This window comes from Apodemus sylvaticus, chromosome 14 (genome assembly GCF_947179515.1).
Source record: "Apodemus sylvaticus chromosome 14, mApoSyl1.1, whole genome shotgun sequence".
NCBI classification, from domain to species: domain Eukaryota; kingdom Metazoa; phylum Chordata; class Mammalia; order Rodentia; family Muridae; genus Apodemus; species Apodemus sylvaticus.
The window spans coordinates 70,516,417-70,538,250 of record NC_067485.1 but is presented as its reverse complement, the minus strand read 5'-3'; the positions used below and the strand labels follow the sequence as shown (position 1 = coordinate 70,538,250).

The following is a 21,834-nucleotide window of genomic DNA, read 5'->3' as shown; positions in this document are numbered from 1 at the left end:
TCTCTCTCTCTCTCTTTCTCTCTTTCTTTCTCTCTCTCTCTCTCTCTCTCTTTCTCTCTCTCTCTCTCTCTCTTTCTTTCTCTCTTTCTCTCTTTCTCCTCTTTCTCTTCTTTCTCTCTTTCTCTCTCTCTTCCTCTCTTTCTCTCTTCCTCTCTCTTTCTCTCTTTCTTTCCTTCTTTCTTTCTTTCTTTCAATACAGAAAAGAAGACCTGGAGTCTTGGGACTCATTCAGGCCAAGGGGACAGCTTGGGGTTGCTATGTCTGAGAACAGTTTCTCAGAGGCCTGTTTTGTGAATTGAAGCATCAAGTCCTAACGGTAATCAACTTAATCCTGTCCACACAATCCTGCTGGGATCCAAAACACTAATAGCCATCTGTATTTTAATCTACTGTTGTACCCAAAGCACACACTAAGATATACTCAGCTTAGGCCTAGGAAGCCAGGCATCCTACACTCTGCAACAGAGACAGGTCAGAAACACTCCAAGCCAGCCTCCAGGCCCAAGGTTTAAAAGGTGACCAGTGAATCCAGGCAAAAAAGAGGTGAATACATCCGACAGCCTCTGCAGGTGGCCCCGAGGGGATCTTCCTGATGAGCATACCTGCTGTGTGCTGAACTTTCCTGGGCAGATGGACCAAAATGCCAACTAACCAAGGTACAATGCCAAGGACAAGAAAGAATGACTCCACCCAAATCCAGTTTGGTGAATCAACGAGTTTACTGAGCTTACTTACACAGCATGGGTGAGGGTTACTTACATGGAACGGGTGACCCCCAAACAGTTGCCCACTGACAAGTCTTGCTTTAGCATGGTCACTTCCCCATAGCTTTGGAGATGGTGTTCTCACACTCTGTATCCCTGGGTACTCCCTGAGACCAGGAAACCACTAGAGTACTTGCAGCTGGGTAGAATCACCTCCAGCTGAAATCTCAGGTGAGGGTCTAATGACCTTCCTCACCCCCTTCTAACAGAGAAGGTCAACAAGTCCTTGACTTGACCTTGAGGGTATCTTCCAGGTGGTCTAGGTGGTTCTGATTAAAATAGTAATGGCTGTTAAGCTTAGAGGACAACATTCTACAACATTCCCTGACCTGACATTGTAGGATGGTTAGAAAGGGCATGCTTTGCTTTCAACAAAACAAAACAAAAGCTACAAGCGAGGCGGGCTGGGCTGGTAGCAGAGATGTGGCGAAGGTGCACCTCAGGTGTGGAAAGTCCACATGTGCACATCAAGCCAAGGACTAAGGTGGACAGTTGTTCTGAGAGACAATTCTGAGAACTCCCCTGTGGTTCTGGCAGACCATACCCTAAGAAGAGTAGGGGGGAAACAGACACCAGGAGACCCAGATGCATGCACTGGGGGTGAGGCTAAGTATCTAAATGCTAAGAATTCAGAGCAAAACCACCATCTGCAGAGTGATGGACAGGGACAAGGAAGGTCTCCAAACTCCTAGCGGCCAACAGCCCTTTGTTCACCTGCCGCTCTGACCAGCTGGACACTCCTGGGATCCTCACATGGTTTTCCCATCACTCCTGCACTTTTTACAGGCAGGGCTATCTGCCAGGAGCCATGCTCACACATATCTCAAAACCTCCTCCTTTTAGCCATCTTACACGCTCAAGCCTGCTTTTAAAGGAAAAATACTAGCTCTCGGGTTTGCCAAATTACAAGTTGGTCAGTACATACAGAGCTCACCTGAGTTGGTTAGAACAAACAGAGCTCACCTGCAGTTAGGTTACTATAGCAATCTCTTTCCACGTCACCGCCTCATGATCATTTTAGTTAGCCAGCTTCCTTGAAATCCAGCCAGCTTTCCCATGAAATTCTGAGAGACAATTCTGAAAGACTACTCCCTACAGACAATGTTTAGAGACAATGCTTGCCCCCTGAGAGACTGTTCCCCCAGAGACAATGTTTGCTTGCCCCTTCATACCCCCTCCCTACAATCTGCTTGCTTTCCTTATTTTGTGGTGTGTAAAACAATAAAATTTGACAGCTTGATCAGAATCCTGTCTTGCTGTCTATCTCTTGCATCTCTTGTCCCCCATTCTGCCTTAGGTGGTCCAGGGAACCCCATTGACTGTCCTGCAGGTCAGGACAGCTGTCATTCTCTGACCTCCATGTGTACGTGAATCTATTTGCAGGATGCATACTTGCACATACCTGAACATGTGCACAAGTTCGCACACATATACAGACACAAGGGAAAGTAATATTGGAGTTGTCTTAAAACAATCTATTTAGGAACACCAAGACATGGTGTCAGGGAAATGCTCAGGAGTTATTAAGCACATGCAAACATCCTCACATGGTTCTCAATCATAGTATCCACATACTCCTACATACATGCATGCCTTCTACACAGTTCATGCACTTGGGTAGATGTGCAAGGGCATTTTAAAAACTCTAAAGTCACAGAATACACAAAGTAGCATAAAAAACATTTATGTGCTCCTAACAACCGATGCTCTCCTTAAAACAAGAAAGATGGAAGAAAGCAACACCTCTCCCTTGACATAGAATTTCTGGCTTTAAGACCATAGTAGAGGGGCAGTTTGCTTATTGGTTTTTGTGGCTGTTTTATTTTTTGGTGTGTGTGTATGTGTGTGTGTGTGTGTGAGAGAGAGAGAGAGAGAGAGAGAGAGAGAGATGAAGAGGGTTTTGCTTTGTTTTTCAAAGGAAAACACAAGTATCTAGTCTGCCTTTTGCTTAGATAGCTGTTTAGAATTGAAAAGAGTCAGCCCAGGTTGCTGGTCTCAAGAAAGATTTAAGCAGCCCAGGGGGGGGGGGGGGGGAAGAAAAGGTTGAATAAAGGGAGATAGGGCTGGTTCTATGGATCTAAAAAGATATTGTTTGTAAAAGCCTTAGACTTGAGAAAGTAAAAGGCTGGTGACTCAAAACAAAGAATGAAACAATGTAGAGACCGTAACAAACGAGAACATGGGCGATCGTCATGGAGAACTCCCACGGGTGTGGCTCTGACTTGGACCAAGAGACAAGAGCACAGACTCTCTGGGGAAGATTGACAGTACAGCACATGTTTTTACAGAGATAGAGATATTTCAAACAAGGAGCCAAAGGACACTGAGAAGTCCTCAAGGCATGCTCAGAGCAAGGCAAGCAGGGAGATGGATAGACTCCCAGCCATTCCCATTTGCAACAAGTAGACATTTGTTCAAAGAAGAACTCTGAACAGTTCAGTTCCTGTTTCGTTTCTGTCTTCTCATTAAGAAAGGACACAGAACAGCTCGGTGTAAAAGAATACAATAAGCTAGCCATGCCACTGTCTTGAAGGTTGAGTCCCAGATGATTAAGTTAAACATTTAAAGGCCAGGTGTGGTGGCTCATGCCTAAAATCTCAGCACTTGGGAGGTTACAGCAGGAGAATTCCCGGGAATTCTAGGACAGTATGTGCTACCATGTGAAACCACATTATAAACAAAGTAACAAAGCAGAGAGGCGAAAACAAAATTTAGGTATCAGATTGTTTCTTAAGCCTCCCTCTAAGCACAAAAGCAGCAAGCCAAATTATGGTTTGATTAGATTAAAAATAATTCTAAAAACCAGTTTCATTCCTCACAAAGATAAATTAGATGTGGGTGGGACTGAGGAGATGACTCATTGATTTAAGAACACTTGTTGCTCTTGCAAAGTTCCAGGGTTCAAACTACTAGTGGCTTCCAACCATCTAGAAAGTCCAGCGTCATGGGGGTGGGGTGGGGGGTTGTTTGTTCCCTCTCCTGATTGCTGTGGGAAGCAGGCATCCCTATGACACACATACATGCATGAAGGCAAAGCACTCAGACACATAAAAAAAAAAGGTAAATCTAAGAAAGAAAAAAGAAATAAAAGCAATTGAATAGATAAGAACGAGAGTTTAACGTTTTCAAGATAAAATCCACTAGCAGATAATTACAGCTTAATGAAAAGGCGACTAACACTCTCCATGAAATAAAACAGGAGCAGCAATGTCTGAAAGATTTGTCTCCTCGGACTCCTTCATTCCTTTTCTAGAAATGTATTGGAATAAGAGAAATGGCATTGAGGGGTCACAAGCAACAATGGCTACTATAAGTTCACTTATGGTACTTTTAGCATGGGCAGCTATAGCATGTGCTCCATAACTGATAAATGCAATTTTGTCCCTATGCTTAAGAAGAGAAAAGGCCAAATTAACAGGCAATTACAGAACACTCACCACGACAACAGGGGTGGGCAGAAGATGCTTTAGGGTGAGGTGAGGCAACAGCATTAGTTCTTCTCTCCCTCCTATGCAAAGTGCCTGACAAAAGCAACCTAAGGAAGGGCTTATTTGGGCGCATGGTTTGAGGTGCACTCCATCACAAGGAAGAACAGCTGCAGGCGGGACTCCCAGTGGTTGTAGGATAGGAGCTTGCTCACAGCCTGACAGGTCAGGTAGCAGAGAGCAAAGGATTCTGGTACTCAACTGCTTTTTGCTTTTTTTCTTTTTATTCAATCCAGGACCCCAGCCATGGGATGGTGGCCTAGTGGTCAAGAGACAGCTTTGTCTCCCAGTTCAGCCTCTCTGGAAACACATCCAGAAATGCACCTGATTCCAAATTCAGTCAAGCAGACGAGAAAGATTAGTCAATTCAGAGAGCGTGATTCACGTCTGGTTACATGATTTGATGTACATTAAATGATTTGATGACTTTAAAAATATGATTCAGTGTTGGGGTTGGTGTAGGGGTAGGGATGAGGTAGGGTTAGAGGATGCAGTTGTGACTGGGTAACATTCTGGTTGGGTTGGTGTAGGGGTAAGGGGAGGGGGAGGGGAAGAGGAGTGAGTAGGCACAGAAACAGAATTCTGGCAGAGGCAGCCCGATGTTAGGAAGCCTAGAACGGAAGAGAATATGGAACACTATGGAAACATCTGCCGTGCTTGGAGCTGGGGGATGGGTGAGAGCTGTGAGAGCTACAGCCAGGAGCGGAGGATGGCAGGATGGCTAAGGTGCTCACAAAACTGCAAGAAGGCACAGAGCACTGTTTCCAAAATCAAACTTGACTTACGTGGTATGGAAAGGTGGAGAGTCTGGGAAGGGGCGGATCCAACCTGCAAAGGCTTGGGGCCCAGCCTCGGATCACAGAGATGCCCTTGGACAAAGGTACCGTGATCCTAAAGCACAGGCTGCCCGCCCTTCATCCACATGCTTCTCCTCAGCAATTCGTAAAGAAACACACGAGGCAGGCTCGGCAAATCTCAAGATGCCAAAGAGGACCAGATGGTAGCTTCAGGATGGAGAAGTTGGGATTCTCTGGGGATTCTTTTGGTTGGTGTTTTGGTTTGGTTTGGTTTGTTTGTTTCGGGTTTGGGGCCAAAAGCCCATCTGGAATAAGGAAATCAGAAGGAACTTTGCACTCCATGATAGTCAAAGCATTTCTTGACTCTGTGTCTAATTCTAGGTATGATATTTTATTAAAGAAAGAAATGAAAAGATGAAATTTGGGGTAGTCTAAGAGAGGGTAACAGATCCTGAGACTAGACCTTCCCAGGACTGTTGGGAAAAAATGTAATACAAAGCTTCAGAATCACAGGCTATCGGCAGGATGACCGTGTAATCGATCATCTTCCTATGATGCATTCCCGCATGCACAGGGAGGCTTTGTCCAGTGCAGGCAGAAAACAGACAAGCAGAAGAGCTGCCCTGGGCCCAGAAGGAGAGCCATTCCTAACTTGATATGTAGAAAGAGCAAGGAGAACTGCTTCTTTGTAGGCGAAACATACAATCAGTGGGTAGAAGTCCCAGAAGATACATTCAAATTCATTAAAGGACAATTCGGTAAGCAGACATCACTGTTCAAAATGGAATGAGTTATCCTGTAGTCACAAGTGATCAGGAGAGACAGAAAGCAGGGAGGTTGTAGAACAGCTCGCTAAGCTCAGGGAAGGTGACACAGAAGCGCTCTGAGTCATCCCTCCCCCCCTCTCTGATAAGTTGTGATGGACAAGATGTGAGCATTTGTGCACAGGTATAAGCAAGGATTTCAAGAAAATGTATTCATTTTAATAGATGAAATATGAACCATAGTTTCCCATAATAATAATACATCCAATTGTGTGCGACAGAACATTTGTTTTCTGTGCAAGAAGGCTTTCAGAAAGCAATACACCAGACTAACAGTCATGAACACATACATTTCCTTTTTCCTGTGTAATGTGCTGGGCACCACAACATATATGACCACAGTACTATATACACTGGCCATGGTGGTACATGCTTGCAACCCTGGCCCCTGAAAAGTGGACACAGACTAATCAGAAGTGGAAGGACATCACAGTGAGTTCAAGGCTAGCCTAGGCTACCTAAGACCCTAATCTCACAAAATAAAAAAATAAAAATAATGTTGTGACTGGGAGTATAGCTAGGTAGTGGAACGCCTGCTTAACATACAAAGAGCCCTGAGTCAGTCTCCAGGACCAAAAGTGAATGAATGAATGAATGCCATTTCATTGTTTTATTTATGTGTTGAACAAGTGTACTGCTGATGTTTGGGTGGAATAGTCCTGTGTTCAATAGCCAAAAATCCCGATGACATCTTTTTGGTCATATGACTGCACTCCAATATCTAAATCAATCATTCATTTTTGTTTACACTTAAAACTTATATTTGGCTATATCGTTATTTTGGTTTTATCATACTGCACCATTTACAACTGTGGGTCTCATAAAACAACAGGTTTTCATGGTTGTATTGTAAATATTTTATCGGCATTTAGATGGCAGTATGTGTGTGCCTGTAATAAAATATAACTGCCGGTATAGACAGGCGCTCAGTACATATTTTTGCATAACAGTTATATATTTAAATTGTATCTATCTTTTTATGTTGATTCAAGGGCAATTGGCAGAAGAGGATTTTTAGGATGGAACCTGCATTCACTGAGATGGGTTTGTGAACACATGTATTCAAATGCCCATATGATTTCATGTTACAATCTGCATACAAAACACTTCTCACAAGCCCCTGTCTTTGAAGAATTGGTCCCCAGCTTGAGTGCTGACTCAGTAGGTTGTGGAGCATTTAGGAATGGGGACCCAGCTAGAGGAAGAGGCTCACTGATGAGTGGACCAGGTTCAGAGTGGCTATAGCCTTGTCTACTTCCGGCTGAGCTCTCTGTTTCCTGGTCTACACAAAGAGAGAAAGCCATCTGTGCCATGTACCTTACCCTTGGCTGCCACGATAGATTGGCTTTCCTGAGATTCCCTTCAGTTGCCCATTCCAGGGATCCCATGACACCAGTGAAAACAGTATCTAACATTGCACATCCAGCAGAAGTAGTATTAGCTGCCATTGATAGCTGGTGGCACAGCTTGCCACATGAATAAGATGGTTTGGAGATGCTTTTCTTCCTGAAATGGTCTTCTTTATGTAGTATACCAGCCATTGCCAAGGTCGGCGGGAAATGATATTCTAGAACGTCTGTAAGCTTTGTAAGTTCCGCACTTGGGGCCTTAGTGGCTCTTAACACATAGAGGAAAAAAAAGTCAAGGACTTGGCGTGAGCCACCAGGCCACCTGTGCTGGCAGGACCCCACTCTAGAGCCATATGACGCCTCAGCCAGTCCCGTCTTAGGAGGCTCAGTGCAGGGGAGTCTAGAGTCAGGGGATGAGGCACGCTACCCCCGTGGGCAACCTCAGCAATGCTTAGCTTTGGGTGAAGTTTCCAGCGTTCCAGAAGCCCGAAGCACCCTTCCTATAGGGTGGTCCCAGGGCTCCAACTCCAGAAGTTAGAAAGCCAGCCCCCATAACATCAATAAAAAGTACAAGGAGAATTTGGAAAGGCATGGTGCTTACATCAAAAGACGTTTTGACAGCTACCCTGACATCTATACAGGGCAGTCCATCTGGACCAGCGCCTGCTGCTTGGGTGTTTACATAACTGAGTTCTCTGGAGCGGATCCCACTAGAATGCCCTTGGCAGGGGCGTCTTGCTTTTCCTGAGCTCCAATGGCACATTTCCTTCTCCATTCATCTTCAGGGAGGTTCCCACACTGGCCGCCTGCCCTGTGGAGCACCCTACACTAGACCTGCTTCTGGACTCCTGACTGTGCCTCAGCAGCTCTATACCGCAGTAACTCACAGTCATTTAGCAGTGGGAATAATGGATCAGGTGTGTGTGTGTGGGAGGGGGGCGTTAGTTCTCCCTCCAAGGTCTACAGACTCCAGGTGGAACTGCTGTTACTGGAAATAAAGCAGAGCCTTCCACAGCAGAGATCCCAACAAACAGGAGGGCTTAAACTGTGCAGGGTGCATAGCATTAGGGCGCAGTCACAGAAAGAAAGAAGGATGTTACATTGTATCTGTTATTCAAATCAAAAATCCTAATTGGACACTGCTTCCCCGCAGGAGGTAATTATGATGTTGATGACTTGTAGAAACAGAGGCAGAGAGTTACCCTACCTACTGTTTGGGCTCTTTCTGTGCAAGGAGAGACAAAAGATGGGTTTTTGCCTAGATCAGAGCTGTTTAATTTATGACAAGGTTTCTGATCTTTGGCCGTGTTTTAATTTAAAAGAGTTTACCATGCATGCCACTCAGAGTGTTTGGATAGCCAAACACTGTGCTCTTGAGAAAGACCTGGAAAAGAGGCTGGAATTTGTCAGTGATATCAGGAGGGCCAGAATTTTCAGCCAGGACAAACATGGGTGGCAGGATAGTGACTTCAGCTTCACATATTTTCTAGTGTCTAGCACAGAGTTTAACACACAAAAGGTTCTCAACTAAGATAACCGATTAAGGGGAACAGATGGAAGGGGGAGAGGAGACAAGACAGAGGCAATAGAGAAAAGTTAAAAATTAGATTAGAAATATGAAGCTGATTTCTCTCTCTCTCTGTCTCTGTCTCTGTCTCTCTCTCTCCCTCTCGTGTGTTCGTGTGTATGTGTGCGTATGTGTGTGTGTGATACATGCACATGTCATGAAGCATTCATGGATGTCTGAGGGCATCTCGTGTGACTTGGGTTTTTCCTTCCACTGCATGGATTCCAGGATCAAACCCAGCTTGCCAGGCTCAGAAGCAAGCACCTTTACCCAGTGCACATGAAACCCACCTTTCCAGGCCCTGAGGTGCTGTTCTTGATGGTGGGGATGGTTTCATGGGCACAGACGCATGCCAAACTTTCCATAGAGAATTCAAATTCAGCCTGCACCACACATCAAAAAGATGATGTGCCTAAACGTCCAACGGCATAGTTTAAATTTATACATTAAATTTGCACAATAAAAGTCAATGATATGTCAACAAATCCCAAAGACTTGGGAGTTTAGAGACAGGCTTTTTGCATGTCAGAAAGAGACCATCAGACAGGGGAGGCTTCATTTATGCAAAAGCACATCTCAGCAGTGGTATGTCCTTTGGAAAATTAACTTGTTTTTCATATAATATTCTTTCCCCAAACATGATCACAATCAGGAGCTATTGAGTTAACTAGTGTGCATCCCTGTCTCTCTTCTTCCTTCAGCAAGATTTTGTTATGTAACCCAAAGCAGCTTGTAGCTTTCATGTAGCCCAGTCTAGCCTTGAAACTCATGATCTCCCCACCTCCACTTTCCAAATACAGGTGTGTACCATCTGACGCTTTAACACCGTCTAACCATGGATAAAGCCCAGCATAGCATGTCTAGCCAAAATCACACATAACACCACTCCCCGAAGCCTTTCCTTGCAGATATGGGCAACTCTATCATCTACATCATCTACCAGTTTTGGTTCCCAAATCTGGATTCGCTTTTATCTTTGCATCCCACAGGTAGCCTGCTGGAAAATCGCATGTCTGCCAGGGGAGACGCCACCCAGAGCCTGGGCCTTTTGCATGTTGACCTTTGTCTCACTCACAGGGGTTCCTGTAATCGCCACCCAGCTGAACACTTCCGTCCCTGCAGTCTCACCCTAGAAATGTCCAGACCATCCCCCATGCCGTCCTTGGGGGGACAGGGGTTTCCTAGCTCTGCCTTGCTCTGCAGTGCAGGCCCTTTCCAGGCCCGTGTGACCTCCACTGTCCATCCATTCTCCTCTGCCACACTCAGTCTCTTGCGGTTGGTTCCCTGAGATCGCACATCTGCCTCCTTTTATCCCAGGCCCTCACCAGGCTAGGGAAGAGCTCTACCGCTTTCCAACCCTGACTCTGTGTTAACTGCAATGTAAGGATTTGGAAGATGGCTCAGTCAGTATAACACTTGCCATGCAAATCCAGAACCAGTGTTTGAGTCCCCAGCACCCATGTAACAGTCCTCAAATCAGTGATGTGCCCATTAGCTGTCCAGCCTGGCCCAACTGATAAACTCTAGGTTCAGTAAGAGAGCCAATCTTAAAAAAATAAGGTGGAAAATGACGACGGAGGAAGACACTTGATGTTGACCTCAGGTTTCCATGGAAACATGCACACCCATGCAATGCATAGCCCCCTCCCAACACACACAATGTGTACATATCCACATATCCTCATATGCACACTACACGAAAGATAAAATCAAATGATACTCTTCACACCTCTCTCCAACTGCTTTATTCATTTCCATGGCAGTTCCCACACTCAGTATCCTAATAATTTGTTCATTTAAATTGATTGCCTCTTCTTTGGCCACAAGCTCCTCCATGACAAATGTGTTCTCACTGGCATCCTACTGAAATGGGTTGGGTCTGGGTTGGGTTTCCATATGTATGTACTTACACGTGCACATGCATCTGTATATGTACACACACACACACACCTGTATACACACACACACACACATCTGTACACCACATAAGGCTGTGACTTAGAGGATCAGGAGGAGGTACTATTCCAGATAAAGAATAAACAATATGTTTCAGCCACAGGGTTAAGTCCCAAGGTCAGAGGAAAGGCTGTGGTGTGTGTGTGTGTGTGTGTGAAGGGCCTTTTGTTTTATGCTGAGGAACTCAGTCTACAGGAAACGCAGACAGAGAAGGGATACAAGAGCAGAGGAGAAGGTGTGTGTGTGTGTGTGTGTATGCAGATGTGTAAGTGTGAGCCGGGACAGGAAAGTGGTGAATGGATGGATTGTAGTGGTTTTATAATGACTCGGGAGAGCAGAGATCCTGAGACAAGATTGTGGGAGCAGACACCTTGCTTGAAGAGACTGACAAATGGTGGATCTGGTTTTGGAAACAATAAGTGTAAGAAGCTCAATGCAGGGGCAGCTGAGGCCAGACTACACATTGCATCCCAACCTGAGAGGAAGTGGAGAGGCAGACTGGTGAGTCAGCCCTCACAAGACAATGATTTTAAAGCCTCAGGGAGGAAGAGGAAGAGGAGTAATTAGAAAACCACAGGTGGCGCTCCCAGTAACAAAGAGAAAGGCAGCAGAAATCTTTTGAATCCGGGGACATCATCGGGGTGGGGGGAAAGAGCATGGAGAAATCGACAAGCTGCAAGACCCAGAAGCAGCCATGACGAAGCTGGTGTGACAGACAGATGACCCCACGTAATAGGATCAGATGAGAAGGCACGAGACACTGGCCTGGCAGTTGGCGTCTTCACTCTTCACCTTCCAGCTATGCCTGCAGACTACAGGACCCTGGGCCCTTCAGCCCACCGCTCCTACAAACATGCAGTCATTTCCCCCTCCTGTGGTCAATATAAAACGCAAGTCCAGCTGAGTTTTTGCTCCTCCTCTTGGCGTGTGGTCATTTCTATTGGCAAGACGAAAAGACTCTAGCTCCACGAGAAACAAAGGATTGTGTTTTGGGGATTATTCTCTGGATATTTGGCTATCTTTCCAAGTTGGAAGTTGTAGAACTCAGCATTAAAATAGTTTGGAATCTCTATTGACTATGCTACAGCCTTGGGAACGGGAAGGGACACAAACCAAATTGTTGCGGACTACAAAAACCATATTTTCCACAAGAAAGAAAGGAAGCAACCACACACAAATGCCAGCTTACAATTTCTCTGTGAAATAACAGACATGTTCCACCCTGTCTAGGCAAAAAGATAGCCATAGGTTATCCCTCAAGTATAGCCTAGTCTTGGAAGCGGGCAGATAGAATGTTCTATAAATACTTCCCGTTTATGCATATGTTTAACACATTTAGTCTATGCATCTAGTTGATCCATCACCAGAAAGCCTGGCGTTGCTCAGTCTGACTCATTTTACTTAACACAGTCAAGGGTGCAGATCACTTAGTTAAATATTAGGTAAGTTGGCTTATTAATTTCTTATTTTGCAGGGATACTAACCTAGGATCTTCAGTATGATTGGGTGATTTGGGCAATCTGGGGATGGGGCTCCAAAAAAGCATCCTACATTTTCAGGCTGTAATATGGTTTCTGCCGTTAACGCAGTACATTAATTATTAATGGTCGCTTATTAACTGTGCAAGTGCCTGCTTGTCTGTTTGCTTATTATGAATGTGGGTACATATGTGGGGGTCAGGGGACAACTTGGGGGAGTCAGTTCTCTTTTTCTACCACGTTTGGATCCTGCAGATCAAACTCGGGTCTTTCGATGGGAAGGGCCCTCACCTACTGATTATTCACCTGAGGCCCACAACAGGAGTCTTCCCTTTCAATGCTAAGTAGCAGCTAACACTACTACATGATATGATCTTCATCAGTTTCAATTTTACTCTACTCTAAAAGGCCTGTGAACTTTCTGATCATTTTTGAGAACTGAAGTCTTTTATAAAGGTAAGGGCCTGCAACGCACCAGCACAAAGCCTAAATCTTTTCTCTCTTCCTTCCTCCCTTCTCCATTTTAATGCCTCCTAACATACTGACACCCAGACACAGCCTCAGGCTTTCTCATTATCTCCTGGTTATTCACCCTCATGCCCCCCATAACATCACTGGGTGCCCCCATTCCTGTTAACTACCTTTCTTTATAAACCTTTCCCTGTTCCCAGTAGTGATGATGGCTAGGGTCATGTGTTTTCCTGCACGAGCTCTTTCTGAAAGGCTGGGGTGACTTTTACAAATAGGTCAGCTAATGTTTGTCTCCATTGTCCTCCTTTCTATGACATTTCAGCATCATAAGGGAGAATATATGACACATTTTATGCCTATGTTTCTTCTTAGACCCTAATTGTTCTAAATATCTGCAGAGTTAGTATTGTTGAGTTTTCCAGTGTCAGCAGGGTAGACCAGAGACAAAATTTCTTATTTAAAAAATTAGCAGTCTGTCTGTCTGTCTGTCAATCAATCTATCCATCCATGCATGTGGGGAGGGGCACACACTGCCATGGCATGTATGTGAAGGTCAGCGGTCTCTTCCAGTTCGAGCCCCAGGGATGGAACTCGGGGCATCACAATTGGTAGCAAGCAACTTTACCCACTGATTCAGCCCACAGACCCCTATGTGTGTTTTGCTAAACATCTTGCGTAGTTTTGCATCTCAAGTGCTTCAAAGCTGTCCTCTCATGTGAGCCTCTGAATGTGACTTTGCTTAGGGAAGCTCGGAGAGATGCCGGAGTTCACTAGAGGTCTCACAGTCAGAGGGTGGAAGAACTGGCTAGATAACAAACCCGGCGAGGATGCCGCAGTGTACAGTGTGTGTCACACTCTGAGGCATCGTGTAAATACCTGCCACAAGGCAGGGATGCTTGCCTTGGTCCAGTAGGCGAGGCTCCTCAATGTGACACCTCCTCGATGGTTACAATGATCTCGGCGAGCCTTTCGTTGCTAAAGCGCTCTCTCGCCAAAATGTTCAATGGTTCTCCAAATCACATGTGGATATAGTGTGCAGGCTGCCCTGAGGCCCTCACCATCAGAACCGTGGCTCTTAACATCGTCTGTCACCTTCTGCGCATGTCTCCACACTCCTGCCAAGTCTTGCAGGCTACATCTGTGCCACTGGTCACTCTATAGTTCTTCTGTTACCAAACACTCAACGGACCCAATAAAAGGGGATTGAGAAGGCAGAACACTGCCTCACATTGTGCTCAGCTCTGAGTCTGCTTCACATCCTCACCACCTCCCCCTCCTCTACTTTCCCTCTCTGAGCAACACAGAAATAAATATTGGATATTTACTGGGGGGTAGTCAGAGGCAGCCAGGAAGTGGGCAGGCCAGCCCGAGTTACCCGGCTTTTGTAGGTATGTCACTCAGATCCAGATGGCTCTGCACTATTTGGGTCCCTAGTTTGGATTCGCCACTTTACAGGCGTGTGGGGAGTGTGTTAATTGGGCGTTTTACGATTATGAATGGCACAGCCTGGAGATGCTCCCATTCTGAGTTCCATTTGTCACCATACAGCGTCAATGTAACTCCCCATGACACACCATTCTTTTTTTTTTATTCATTCCTCATTCAGTAGGGACAAAGAAAGTCAAGGACATCGAAAGACCAGGCAAAGTCTGGTGGAATGGCGGGAGAACAGGCATAGAGGTTACAGGGGAATTATTAGCTGATACAAGGGGGAAATATTGCTCAAAGAAAGTGTTGTGGCTCTTGCCTGTAAGCCTAGAACTTGGGAAGCTGAGGCAGGGGGCTTATGAGTTTAAGGTCACTGCAAGCTTCATAGGAAGTTCAAAGCCAATCTGGGCTACAGAATGAGACCCTGTTCCAGAAACAAAAGCACATTGTTTGAAGGCTTAGTGTATGGCAGCATAATAGTGACTCCTGGTCACGACATCAGGTCTCTAATGGAGCCTCTGTAGAACAATGTTGGAGTGTGGTGTCACATACTCATTCAACAAGGACGTATAAAGTTCCCAAGAGCAGCAGTGGCTCACATGGACTCAGTGTTAAATGGACAGATGTATGCAGGAGGGGCCAGCCTTGTTTGGCAACATACCCGAGTTCAAATCCCAGAGCCTACATTTAAAAAACAAAACAAAAACAAAAACAAAAGTCTGGCAAGACTACCTGCCCTTGTATTCCCAGGGCCAGAAGGACAGAGACCAAGGACCCCTTGAGGCTCCCTGACCAGCCTACCTAAAGATGCAAGAACAAATGGGCCCAGAGGAATGCGAAAAGGACAGCCGTCTTCTGGCCCACACATACACGTGCGACACATGCTACACTCCCCGCCTGAGTATGCAAGAGTCATGCACTGGCAAGTACACACTAAAACAAGCACAAAGGGGGACATGCAGATGTGGTCAGAGTTGAAGCCAGAGGCTACGGTGTACCTGCCAATGCCTTTCGTCCTGGACAACAAATTTTTGCTCCTGTTGTATCATGAACACCTGGAACACCATTTTCAATAAAAATCTAGAAAATGCTGCCTAAGAGAGAAATGACATCTCCTTACAGCGAAGTCCTACGCTCGATGGCTCTGAAATAGAGCCAGCTTGCACGCCTGCTGGGAAATTACACATTCAGTTCAAACTAACACCACCAGCTCATCTTTTTGTTGTTGTTGTTGTTGTTGTTGGACTATTTGGTGGTAATAAGGCCACTGACTGACCCAGGTAACTCCTCTGTGATCCGCCATTAACTGTAGCTTGTATCCTTAAGCAGAAATTTCTATCTTCAAGGTAATGATTTCTTTGGAGAGTGGGGTACCCAGTTTCTACCAATACATACCCTTAAGAATCAAAAGTCATAATGTTAGCATTCTGTCTAAGCTCCACTCCACAGTTACCTGGCAACAGCCAGGTGGGCCTGGCCCACTATAAAAGGGGATGCTTGCTCCTTCTCCCTCTCTTACTCCTGCTTCCCTCTTGCTTCTCTCTTGCCCTCTTGAGCTTTTCCCTTCCCCCCCTCCACATGGTCATGGCCGGCCTCTACTTCTCTACTCTCTCCCTCTTTCTGCCTTTCTCTGCCTCTACTACCCTCTTAACTCCCCTCCCCATACCCCGAATAAACTCTATTCTATACCATTCTGTGGCTGGTCCCTCACGGGGAGGGATGCACCCCTATCTCCACACCTCACCACACCCCCATAGAACATATCTTCTACTGCTTTATCTTTTTATAAACACATCACATACAGCAGCTGGCGCCCAGAATAAGCATCATGGAATCTGATAAGCACTGAACATCAGTTCTGCTCATTTTCTGTAAAAGAAGACCTATATTGGTAGTTCTCGAACAATCTTTCAGGTTGTGGACCTGGCTCCCTTCAAGATCAGGATTGTCAAAGATAGATATGCTGAGCCTAGAGATGGAGAGGGGTGTGGCCTAGGAGAGAATTAGTTAATTGGATTGCTGGGAAGAGTGTTGCAACAAGCTGTGTTCACACTGATTCTGAAAACTTCCTGTACAAACAAGTGGTGGAGCCCCCTGGCCTTTCTGTGGAATATTGACGCTGCAGCCCACAGCTCCCAGAGACACTGCACCAGTTCTTAAGTGGTATTAATCTTAAGGAGAGCTATTCCAGGGGAAAAAAAACCCCAGAAGTAGACAACATTCTCGAGGTGCTTTATTCTAACTAAGGCTAGAATGAATGCTGGGTAACACTCAATGAACACTCTTCCTTCTCCCACAGGCTGGATTTTGGTAGCCCCCTTCTCCAGGTTCCCCCGCACTCTACAATGTTGCCCAGGGTAGAGAAGTTTCTAGAGTTCTCTACAGTTAGTTCCTCCTCTCGTTAGTCTTGCTGCAAGCCTCTCTTTACAGAGATGTCCAGAATCTTCTTTTGTTCCCTTTTATTATATTTCTAGAGAGCAGTACAAGGCCCAGGACCGAACATGAGCAAGGTAGAGAAGGATGGATCCTATAGGAGAACCTTAGGGATATCACAGGCAACATAGGCCCTGTCATCTACGAACCTGGCAAGGGAGGGAAGCCGGTCCCTCTTTTTTCCTTTAGTACAAGCAGAATAGTTTCTAGGACATAGGCTGAATAGACCCTTCTAGAAGGTGCCAGAAATCATCTCCAATAGAGATGCTGGGAAGGTTCCCAAGGAGACAGAAAGCATATCTGATGATGGTAAGAAGAAAGGAAGAAAACAGAAAGGACTGAAGAATGACGAAAGAAAAGGATTATCCAGGGCTAGTGGTGAATGTCTACAATTCCTGCTACTCTGGTAGCAGAGGCGGGGGATCACAAGTTCAAGGCCTGCCTGCCTGCCTGCCTGCCTGCCTTAAACAGAGGGTTTAAAGCAGCTCCAGCAACTCGCTAAGACCTTACTTCTAAATAAAAAAGTTAAAGGGGCTAGGTTTCTGCAGCTGCGATCCCCAGAATCTCTAGGACGGTGTGATGTTGCCTAGCACTCGAGATGTCTGGGTTTAATGTCTAATACTAAAGGGAGGAAGGGGGATGGGGACAGAGAGAGACAGAGACAGAGATAGAGACAGAGACAGAGACAGAAAGACTTAAAAAGCTGGTAGTGACCCCAGACTCAGACTTTCTGATGCTGTGGATAGCATGCTTTAAGATAACTTCCTAAGCTGGATAACTGATAACATGCATATTTCTCAGTTCAACCTATAAAACTAGAAATTGCTCCAGAAGATGTATTGTTCTTCCGTTTATTAAAAAAAAAAAAAAGACAAATTTACTGATGGGGGAAAAACATTTAAGGACAAAGATGTTGTTCTGTAATCTTTAAAGTGTAAATTCCTGTTCTCAGGCACCCAGTGAGTATTAGTTTAAATGCAATAAGGGTAAGGGTAGAGTTGTAAATGATAAGAATGTGATTTTTGGGATCCCTGGGAAAAGAGGTCATTAGCATAAACAATGTGAGCACAAGTTCAGTAATTAGAAAGCAAAATTAGTCACAGTCTTTGGGGAGATCTAACTTCCAGCCCACAATTACTTAAAGACAAAAGCCGCCCAGCCCAGCCCAGCCCCTCAGTAGACTTCCTGAAAGTTTTGGTTCTCCACCTTCCCGTTACAGAACAATGGCAACGTTTGCTCCCTCAGACCAAGGTTGACTCAAGAGACTTTTCCTTGACAACATTTGCCCACCTACTATCTACAGGCTTTCCCAAAGCTCCAGGACCCAGACAATGCCTTGGGCTCTAACTTTGCTGGGACAATTAAATCACCACTGTACACATCTGGTATACAAATCTCATGGATTAAGAAACCAGAAACTTGCTGAACCTCAAGGGGACTCAGTTTCCCCAATGGCAAAATCATACTAATGGCACTAGCCACCTGCTGGGTCACCAGGGGACTTGTCAACGATGTCTAAAATTACAGAGGCCCAGGGCCATAAAAAGAAGTCTTATTAAGCAAATTAGTTCAGGACAGAAAAAAAAAAAAAACCTAAAAGAATAGAGCAACAGCAGTGACAGCTCATAGTTAGTTCAAACAAAAGAGATCCTCATGTCTATTAAAACCATTGTTGATTCTCATGTCTATTAAAACCATTCCCCTATAATCCAAGAAAAGCTTAACTTAAAAATAAATAAATATAACATTATCTCTTCTCACATCAGCCCTTACTTCTTTGCAACTTCTCTAGAGGCTACTTTTGTTCCTCGACTACACCCTACAGCGCCATTTCAAACCATGTCCAAATATTACCTCCGATTAAAGTACACGGAAGAAGCTTTGTGGTGTCTAAGCATGAAATGTGGTCTGATCTAATTGCCACGGGGTTATCATTCCTGTTGTGCTTTAGAAAACTTCGCTGGCGATAGAATGGGTCATCCAGCCTACAGAAGACAATGCACAAGTTAGCCCTCTCCTGATACTCTAGGTTGTGAGAGACAAGGAACACTTAGAATTAAAACCAGATTTTCTGCTGCTCTGAGGCTCTGGTTTTTGGGAGTCAAAAGCTATGAATGAGTCTGATGCCAGAAATAAGAAGACAACGAAATGTGGTCTACTGCATACAGCTCCAGGTGCCCAGCACGCTGTTGCATGTTTTGATGCAGGCATGCATATCCTGATTCATGAAGTCTCAGGGATGCAGGTTTGCAGTCAGCTCGGAAGGTACTTTCCCCAGAGCCTGGGGTGGCAGCCTTGCATGAACTCTGCAGTTTGTCCTGGGTTTTTTTGACTGGTGCTTTCCCACATACATCAATCAATAGGTTTGGTGAAGGAAGAGGCTAGCCTGTGCTGAGATGGGGGTAGAGGCAGTGGAACCATCCTGCAGTTAAACGCAGCCATCAATCCAAAATTGAACAGGGACCATCCTATATTTAGAAATGTGCCTGTCTGGGTTTCCTGAGCATCCCTCTCATCAGATTCCGGGAGGATTCCAACTGAAATGAGCCAGGAGCAGCAGCGGCAGCCTCTGTTGGGATGTTCCATTCATAGGGGAGGCAGCGCCTGGTCCATTCATGGTGGGGTCAGAGAGTCCTCTCCAGGCATTGGATCTCAGCTCTCAGCAAGCCACGCTTCCCAGAGAGCTGGCACGGCTGCATCATTCAAAATGAGGATGTCTATTAAGGAGCCACGGTTTGAGCTATTATTAGAACAGCCATCCCTTGGAAATTTAGCAAAATTTGTCTGAATTGACTGAGCAGTTACTCTGCTAACAAGCAAGGGACCAGAGAAAGGCAGTGAGTTACTGGTTACACACTGGCAGTCCCTAAGCCTTTACACACTGGCAGTCCCTAAGCCTTTCAAAGAGCAGTGCTGGGGAGACCTTCCTAAAATCCAATGTGCACCAACATCTGGGCAGCTGCCTGCAGTACAAACGCACCTCGTTTAGCCATTTTTTAAAGAAGCGGCTACTAACGGGGGTTCCTTCCTCTTTTCCCCTCCCCAGCTCCCATTTTCTCCGCATCAAACTCTGCAGCCATCTGGAAAGGAAAAGCCGGGTCCTCTCATCAGGCTCACGCAGCTGAGGCTGCCCGGCCTCAGGCCACCTTGTAAAGAGCCTTCTCCGCACCCAAAGGACCGGACATGTCCACACAGGGGCTGGGGGTTAAAAACCCAACCAGCTAAGCTTATAGAAGCCTTTTCTTTCTCCATGGGAAATTCAGAACATGGGTTGTGAGGCCAAAGGAACGTGTGTGTGTGTGTGTGTGTGTGTGTGTGTGTGTGTGTGTGTGTGTGTGTGTGTGTGTGTGTGTGTGTGTGTAGGGGGAAGGGCTGGTAGAAGGCAGCATCGTATTTGCCCCACGTGGGGCTTGCATTTTAAAAATGTAACAGACGCGAAATAAAAGCCCCTAAGCCCCCAGAAAAGAAGTGGCAGGTTCCTGCCGCCCAGCCCAGCCCCGGAAAATGGGTTCAGAAGTACAGCACCATCAATCGCCCCCCTGCCGCCGCGACCGGGAAACAAAGACACGTTACCTTTTATTTTTGTGCTCTTCTAAAGGAGCCGAGGAACTTCGGGTTGTAAGAGGCTAGTCCACGGAAAGCAGCTTCCCATTCGTCCCGGGCGCAGGCCCTTGGCCTACCAGGCGGCCTGGGGAGCCCGGCGCCGCCTCCGCCTCCTCCGCGGCGCCCGCAGTCGCCCCGCCGGTGCTGGCGCGCCCGTCCCCGTCCCCGTCCCCGCCCCCGCCGCCACCCCAGTCCCCGCCGCGCCCGCCACGGGGCTCCGTCAGCCCATCGCCCGCTCGCGCCGCTGCTCACGCCGAGCCTGGCCCAGCGCCAGGGCGCACGGCCACCAGCCCGCCCCTTTCCCGCGCGGAGACCCGCCGCCCGCGGCGCCCGCTCCTCCGCATGGTGCCCCGCACCGGAGCCTGGCGGGGTGGCCGCCGCTCAATCGCTTGCGAAGCAGGGACTGAGCGCGCGCCCGCTGGCGGGGCCTCCTTTCGCCACTGGATCCCAGGACAACAATGAGATCTTCTGCCTCCCTAGCGCTCGATCCGGCCGGCCAAGGACACCCCAAGTCACCCCCTGAGCCGCCTCTGGCTTCTCTCCCAGTGCTCCTAACCGCACCCGCAAGCTACGCAAAGTTAGCTCGGAGACCAGAGAGGTTGCGCGCATCTGAAGCGCTTACGGAGACTCTGAGGAGGGCGAGTGTGATCTGGAGGACTCCCCTTTTCGTTTCAAGACACCCAAAGCCACCCAGCCCCAGTCCAAGCCGCGAGTCCTACCCTGCGAGCTAGAGAATGCAGATCCGATGGCTGGAGGCGCAGCTCTTGCTCTCCGACCTAGTCCAATTGTCTTGAATGTTAATCTCCCTTAACTCCTGGAGAACAGAGGTTGCTATAAGATAACCCAGTCATAGGGCTATTGTCAAGGATTCCCTGTGTCCCTAGGAGAGGGAGACTTCCATTTCAAGAGACCTGGGGGAGGCAAAGGAACCAGCCAGGCTCCCTTTCAAAAACAGGCAAGAAAAGAACTCACAAGAACAATAACTCAATTCACATTGTGTGTCTAAATGTTTACTGCCTGATGTGCTCAAATTGCTTTAGACACATTTCCCCCCACAAATTGTCAAAACACGGGTGATAAAAGAAAAGAAAAGTCGTAGGGGCACAAGCACCCACTTAGCAAAATAGTATTCATCTCAATCTCTGTTCAGAACCTGGCCATCTCTTTGATTCTTAAAATGCATGACCTCCAGGCCAGAGGTGAGGTTTCCTCTTACCCTAGCGAAAGGGAGTCACTTCATGATGGCTGGCAGTGAACTCACTTTTATCAAGAAAACAAATCCTTGCATCTACGTGGGGGGTGACACCTAGCCATTGTCGGTGCTAGCCAAAAGCTCTACCACTGAGCTACAGGGCCTGTTTACATCCAAATCCAACTGTCTCTCCCTTCTTCCAGATTCTCTCCCAAGGACCTCTGGTGAGAATCTCTGACAGTTCAGCTGCCTCACACTCAACCGGAGAGAACTACTTTGCAGCTACTGTTGGGGTGGCTGGTGGGTGAGTGTTTGAGGATCGCACTAAGGACCAGCAGCCTCATTTCAGGCTGATATGATCAAGAAGGAATGTGAAACTGGGTTTGAATCAGATTTTTTTCCTCTAGACTTACAGAGCCAGTGATGGTTCTAACCGAATACAGAGGCCAGCTCTTTCACAATGAAACTGAGGCCCCTGCCTTTTTCC

At 46.6% G+C, this 21,834-nt stretch overlaps 1 protein-coding gene across 3 annotated transcripts in view; it reads right to left on the bottom strand.

The window, feature by feature from the left end:
• The window catches only part of Frmd4a (FERM domain containing 4A), a 219,105-nt gene that overhangs the window by 189,444 nt on the left and 7,827 nt on the right, over window positions 1-21,834 (bottom strand). Inside the window, exon 1 of one of the 3 annotated variants that reach the window (XM_052157217.1) lies at window positions 20,126-20,290. The exons of 1 other annotated variant lie outside the window; for it this stretch is intronic. The gene's annotated coding sequence lies outside the window, so the exon portion shown is untranslated. Of the gene's footprint in view, window positions 1-20,125; window positions 20,291-21,834 lie in introns of those variants that run through there. One more of the 3 variants, XM_052157214.1, reaches the window with a different exon arrangement.